Below are 6,567 nucleotides of genomic sequence, written 5' to 3'. Positions count from 1 at the left end.
ATTTAATTAGCTTAAATTTACTGAAGGTTTGGGTTTTAATTTTATGGTAAACAACAGCAGCATCAAAACCCTCTATAATTTGGCTGCAGCCTCCATTGCCAATCTTAGCTTTGTACTTTCCTTCCTCAAATTCACACTTCACCGAAAGTGTTTTATTTACTGCCCTCTGACCCTGGAGGACATTTTTCTCACCCTGCTCTGTCTTTTCTCCTCTCCTGTGCCTTTTGAAAACCAGCTCAATGTCCAGACTCTTCCATAAAACCCTTCTTGACCCCTATAACTTAAAGTGATTTTTACCTCTTCTGAAATTCTATAGCAAATAGTACAAATATGGGAAAGTTTTTTAAACTTGAAGTTTTTAAAGTTTTTTAAACATTAAGCAAATATTTGAAATATTATGACAATATCTCATAATTGGATTGGAAAGTTTTTTCAGTTGATGAAATTTTATTCACCCTACATTTTTGGGTCTATCAAGACTACCCTCAGCTTTCATGATTTGCTGGAAGAACTCACAGAACCCAGAAAACTGTTATATTCATGGTTGTGGTTTACTGAAGTGAAACGATACAGATACAAATCAGCAAAAGTAAAAGACACATAGGGCAGAGTCCAGAAGAAACCAGGTATGACAGTCTATTCTTTAACAGTGGTGTAGTATAGACAGTACTTAATTCTCCCAGCAACAATGTATGACCATCTGTGCAATGTATTGCCAAACAGAGAAGCTCACTAGAGACTTAGTATCTGTATTAGGGTTCTCTAGAGGGACAGAACTAATGGGAGATATATATATATAGGCTGAGGAGCAAGGAGAGCCAGTCTGAGTTCCAAAACTGAAGAACTTGGAGTCCAATGTTCGAGGGCAGGAAGCATTCAGCATGGGAGAAAGATGTAGGGTGGGAGGCTAGGCCAGTATTTCTTTTCACATTTTTCTGCCTGCTTATATTCTTTTTCTTTTTCTTCTTTTTTTTTGAAATGGAGAGTCTCGCTCTGTTGCCCAAGCTGGACCGTGGTCTGCAGTGGCGTGATCTCGGCTCACTGCAACCTCCGCCTCCCAGGTTCAAGCAATTCTCTGGCTTCAGCCTCCTGAGTAGCTGGGACTACAGGTGTGTACCACCATGCCTGGCTAATTTTTGTATTTTTAGTAGACACGGGCTTTCATCATATTGGCCAGGATGGTCTTGATCTCCTGGCCTCATGAGTGCCTGCCTCCACCTCCCAAAGTGCTGGGATTACAGGCGTAAGCCACTGTGCCCAGCCTCTGCCTGCTTATATTCTAGCCTCGCTGGCAGCTAATTAGATTGTGCCCACCCAGATTAAAGGTGGTTCTGCCTTTCCCAGGGCACTGACTCAAATGTTAAGTTCCTTAGACAACACCCTCACAGACACAACCAGGATAAATACTTTGTGTCCTTCAGTCCGATCAAGTTGACACTCAGTATTCACCATCACAGTATCAAAGAGATTTTTTTGGTGTGGTCAGTCATGGAGGTATGAAGTGCAGCAGGCAGAGTGTGATAGATAGGTAACAGAGAAGACCTTGTCCCTTCCTATCAGGGCATCAGCATGACCGAGTGCTTCCTGCCCCCCACCAGCAGCCCCAGTGAACACCACAGGATGGAGCATGGCAGCAGATTTACCCAGACCCCCAGCTCTGAAGAGATCAGTCCTACTAAGTTTCCTGGATTGTACTGCACTGGCCAGCCCTCACCTCCCCAAGACATCCTCCATGAGCCTCCTGATATAGTGCCTGATGATGAGAAAGACCATGGGGGAAAAAAAGGAAAATTTAAGAAAAAGGAAAAGAGGACGGAAGGCTATGCAGCCTTTCAGGAAGACAGCTCTGGAGATGAGGCAGAAAGTCCTTCCAAAATGAAGAGGCCCAAGGGAATCCACGTTTTCAAGAAGCCCAGCTTTTCTAAAAAGAAAGAGGAGGATTTTAAAGGAAAAGAGAAACCCAAAGAAGAAAAGCATAAAGAAGAAAAGCACAAAGAAGAAAAACATAAAGAGAAGAAGTCAAAAGACTTGACAGGAGCTGATGTTGCTAAACAGTGGAAGGAAAAGAAGAAAAAGAAAAAGCCAATTCAGGAGCCAGAGGTGCCTCCGATTGATGTTCCAAATCTCAAACCCATTTTTGGAATTCCTTTGGCTGATGCAATAGAGAGGACCATGATGTATGATGGCATTTGGCTGCTGGTCGTTTTCCGTGAATGTATAGATTGCTTAGAGATGTATGGCATGAAATGCGAAGGTATCTACAGAGTATCAGGAATTAAGTCAAAGGTGGATGAGCTAAAAGAAGCCTATGACCAGGAGGAGTCTACCAGCTTGGAAGAATATGAGCCTAACACTGTAGCCAGTTTGCTGAAGCAGTATTTGTGAGAACTTCCAGAGAACTTGCTTTACTAAAGAGCTTATGCTGAGATTTGAAGAAGCTTGTAGGAGGACCACAGAGACTGAGAAAGTTCATGAATACCAGCGTTTACTCAAATAACTGCCAGAATGTAACTATCTTCTGATTTCTTGGCTCATTGTGCACATGGACCATGTCATCACAAATGAACTGGAAACAAAAATGAATATACAGAACATTTCTATAGTGCTCAGCCCAACTGTGCAGATCAGCAATGGAGTCCTGCATGTGTTTTTCACACATGTGCAAGAACTCTTTGGAAATGCTGTACTAAAGCAAGTGACAAAACCTCTGCGATGGTCTAACATGGCCACAATGCCCATGCTGCCAGAGACCCAGGCAGGCATCAAGGAGGAGATGAGGAGACAGGGTTTTCTTTTGAATTGTTTATATCAATATCTGCAGGGTGGGAAAAAGGATTTATCTAAAGAAGAAAGATTATGGAAAGTCCAAAGAATTTTGACAGCTCTCAAAAGAAAACTGAGAGAAGTTTAAAGACAGGAGTGTGAAACCAAGATTGCACAAGAGATAGCCAGTCTTTGAAAAGAGGGTGTTTCCAAAGAAGAGATGAATGAAAATTAAGAATTTATAAATATTCTCCTTGCTTGGGAGAATGGGATTCTGACTGAACAGGAGGAGCTCCTGACCATGGAGCAGTTTCTAGGCAGGCAGATTTCCTCAGAAAAAGAAGAGACGTCTGAGGGACGCCTCAGAGTCGAGATTGCTGAAATTCAGAGTCGCCAGCAGCACGGCTGAAGTGAGACTGAGGAGTACTCCTCCGAGAGCGAGAGATAGAGTGAGGATGAGGAGGAGCTGCAGATTGTTCTGGAATATTTACAGAGACAGAACAAAGAGCTGGAAACAAAGAACAATCATTTGAATCAAGCAATTCAAGAGGAGTGCAAGGTCATCATGGAGCTGCACGTGCAGCTCCAGCTGCTCCAGATGCAGGGACCCAAGGCTGAGCAGCAGGTGCAGGAGGACCAGGAGGACCAGGAGCCTGAGTGGCGCGGGGTGCTGTCCAGCTGCCCAGAGATGGTGTCCTCTGGCCAAAAGAGGCTAAACGGCAGCCAAAGGCAGGCAAGGAGCTGGTGAAGCCATCACCCAGCAGGGACAGGAGGGAGACGTCCATCTGAGCAGCCTGCGTGGCTGTCTGGAGTCTGCGAAACTGAAAGGACCTGTGCATCTTACTGTAACCCGGGGGCCAGGCTGGCTTTCTTGCCGTACATTCTGTAAAGGTGTCTTCTCTTCTCAGACTCTTCCTCTGTCACACGTCTGACTCCTTCGCGTCAGGCTCAGGTTCCATAACAGGACGAAGCAGTGGAAGCATTGTGGACTTTAGGGACAGATGAGTTTTCCAGATAGTGTCAGTTTATTTGGAGATTAATTTTCTTTGTTAATTTAAAATAATTGTTTTAACCCTTGAGTGGTTTCTTTTTAAATCAGAAATCTTTATCATAGCAGAATCAGGATCTCTTTCTCATTCAAGTGGGGAACCGCACCAGATCAGCGCTGCACCTGCTGTGGCCGATGCGAGCTGCGCCCTCTGGGATCTCTGGTACCTTCACACTTGCTTGTGCCTTCCACACCTTCTCGGTGCAAATTCCTGTGGGGGAACTGCCTCGTGTTCTCTGACTGGCCAGAGCGGTGCCTGGTGTGTGTTCCCTGGCCCGCCCTCCTGACTCTCTCCTTCTGCAGTTCTGAACCACAGTCAGTAAGCCCGAGTCACCGGGACGGCCTAGTCTGGCCACAGACAGAGGCTGCCTGTGGAGCCTGCCCACCCGCCCCCAGCAACACAGGCCGGTGGGGAAGAGGCCGCCCGTTCCCACCGTTCCTCACTGCAGGGACCAGCAAAGGCCTTCTCACTGGGTTGGTCAAAGGTAGTCACCTTGGCCTGGTGCATCCACAGAGGATTCACAGAAGATGTTGCTCAAACTAGAAACCTTTTAAACGACTGACCTTCCTTAAAAACAGAATGACTCTGATTGGTTGCTTGGGCTAGAATGTACACGTCTCCTTTTCTGAATAAGCACATACATGCTTTTAAACAAAAGTTTGAAATTATCCATATTGTCTCAATGAATCTGCTGGTGCACTCCCAATTGACAAGATTGAGCAATAGAAAAATATTCCTTTCCTTTGAGTGATAGCTGTGATTCACCCCACCCCACTTTCTTGTTTCTGGTCCATCTGACGAGATGGATGCTCTCAGGCTTCTGAGAGGCCGGACCCTGGAGGCAATGTGCTGCAGTCACACTCTGTTGAGTGAATAGCACCACAAGACAGACCAGGCTCGTGGCTTGGAAGACAAACCCCACATGCACTCAAGGGGGAAAAAACAAACCCCACAGGAAAGCTCTCTCCTCCTCCTCTTAGCTAGTATTTATTTTCAGCGCCTGTTTGATGCAGTTTTTAAACCTCTACCTATTGTACTGCTGTGACTCATTGACCATTGCTTGATTTTTGTACGAATAAAAGCTTTGTTATAGAAATCAGCATACTATTTTTTTTTTAATCTGGAAAGAAGATATTCTGGTGACTGAAAGTATGGTTGGGTATCAGATATAAATGCGCAAATGCCTTCTTTCTGTCCTGTCTCAGTACATTCACTTTACAGCTGCTGGCAATATCGAAGGTGCCTTTTTTGTTTGTATAAACTCTAATTTCTATCAAAGTGTCATGGATTTTTAAAATTAGTATTTCATTACAAATGTCTCAGCATTGGTTAACTAACTTTTTCCAGGACCATTATTGATCAAGCAAATACATTCAACAGCCATTTGGGAAAAAGAAAAAGAAAAAAAATACAGATATTCACCACAAATCTCATTGTTAACATAAACTCTCTGGTGTGGTTCAAGGCCTCCTGTACATAAAGACACTCTTATCAGGCAAGACAGTCTAAAGCCTCAGAGTTTATCTTCCATTAACCAGTTGAGGGACAGTGTTTTATTTAAAATATGAAGGGTTGGAATACCACAAGCCTGCTGAGTTAACCCCTTTGATGCCTCCATTGTTTCATAATATTTAATGATCCTTGGGTATTTTATGATCCTTGGGTATCAGTGTAGAGCATGGCCAACATCTTCTCCTTTATTTTTAGTTATTATGCAATATATATTTGAGTTATTTGCATTATGATGTATCTTCTATTCATTATACTTCATATACTAAATATATTGTTCAGCTTTTGTTGTAGTTTTTTTCTGAAGAGTAACATAGGGAATATTAATTCTTGGTTAAATTCTCATCTGTGTTACAATGACATATTTTCAGAGATATTTCATCTAAGATTGTGTAGCCAGAGCTACAAAGTGACATTTTTCAAGAGAAAATGGGGATATGAAATATGTACATGCCCATTTGCATTGTAAAACTAGAAAAAAATAAATTTGAAACCTCAGCTGTTTCTGAGGCCTGATGACTCCCCCATCTATTTTGAATAAATTAACTTATTAGGTTGAATGTTGCATATGTTTTACTTGTGTCAAGTGGAAATGTGTAAAAAAAAAAAATCACCCCCATTATAAGCAGCCAATTAATATTTTTAAAGTAAGAAGAAACCCAGAATGAGCAGTTTTATAGATATAAATATACAATACACCTTGACTATCAAACCAATGTCAAAGCTGAAGAGCGTCTACAGGGAGGAGAAGACTAGTGTCATGATACAAGCATGGGACTGGGTATCAGGACTCCTGCTATAGCAGGGACGATGTTGTGTGTTCACATCTGTAGGAAGACCACATTTTCCCTGCTGTCCTGATAGTTAGGTTAAGAATTTTTTTTTTTTTTTTTTTTTTGAGATGGAGCCTCACTCTGTCACCCAGGCTGAAGTGCAATAGTGCAGTTTCAGCTCACAGCAACCTCCACCTCCCAGGTTCAAGAGATTCTCACACCTCAGCCTCTCAAGTAGCTGGGGTTACAGGTGTGTGCCACCACGCCCACTAATTTTTGTAGAGACAGGGTTTCACCATGTTGGCCAGGCTGATCTTGAACTCCTGACCTCAGGTGGTCCACTCACCTCAGCCTCCCAAAGTGCTGGGATTACAGGTGTGAGCCACTGTGCCCAGCCAAGATAATTTGATTAATTCTCTCCAGTGGAATCTAATGCATCACTTCCATCTGAGGCATTTTAAAGCAGGTGGAGA

At 43.3% G+C, this 6,567-nt stretch overlaps 1 pseudogene; it reads left to right on the top strand.

Moving 5' to 3' along the window:
* Positions 1–1,569: 1,569 nt before the first annotated feature.
* Positions 1,570–3,552, top strand: LOC112619610 (annotated as a pseudogene).
* Positions 3,553–6,567: the final 3,015 nt, after the last annotated feature.

Source organism: Theropithecus gelada, chromosome 2 (genome assembly GCF_003255815.1).
Source record: "Theropithecus gelada isolate Dixy chromosome 2, Tgel_1.0, whole genome shotgun sequence".
NCBI lineage: Eukaryota > Metazoa > Chordata > Mammalia > Primates > Cercopithecidae > Theropithecus > Theropithecus gelada.
Note: the sequence above shows the minus strand (reverse complement) of the source record. Positions and strands in the feature narration are given on the sequence as shown.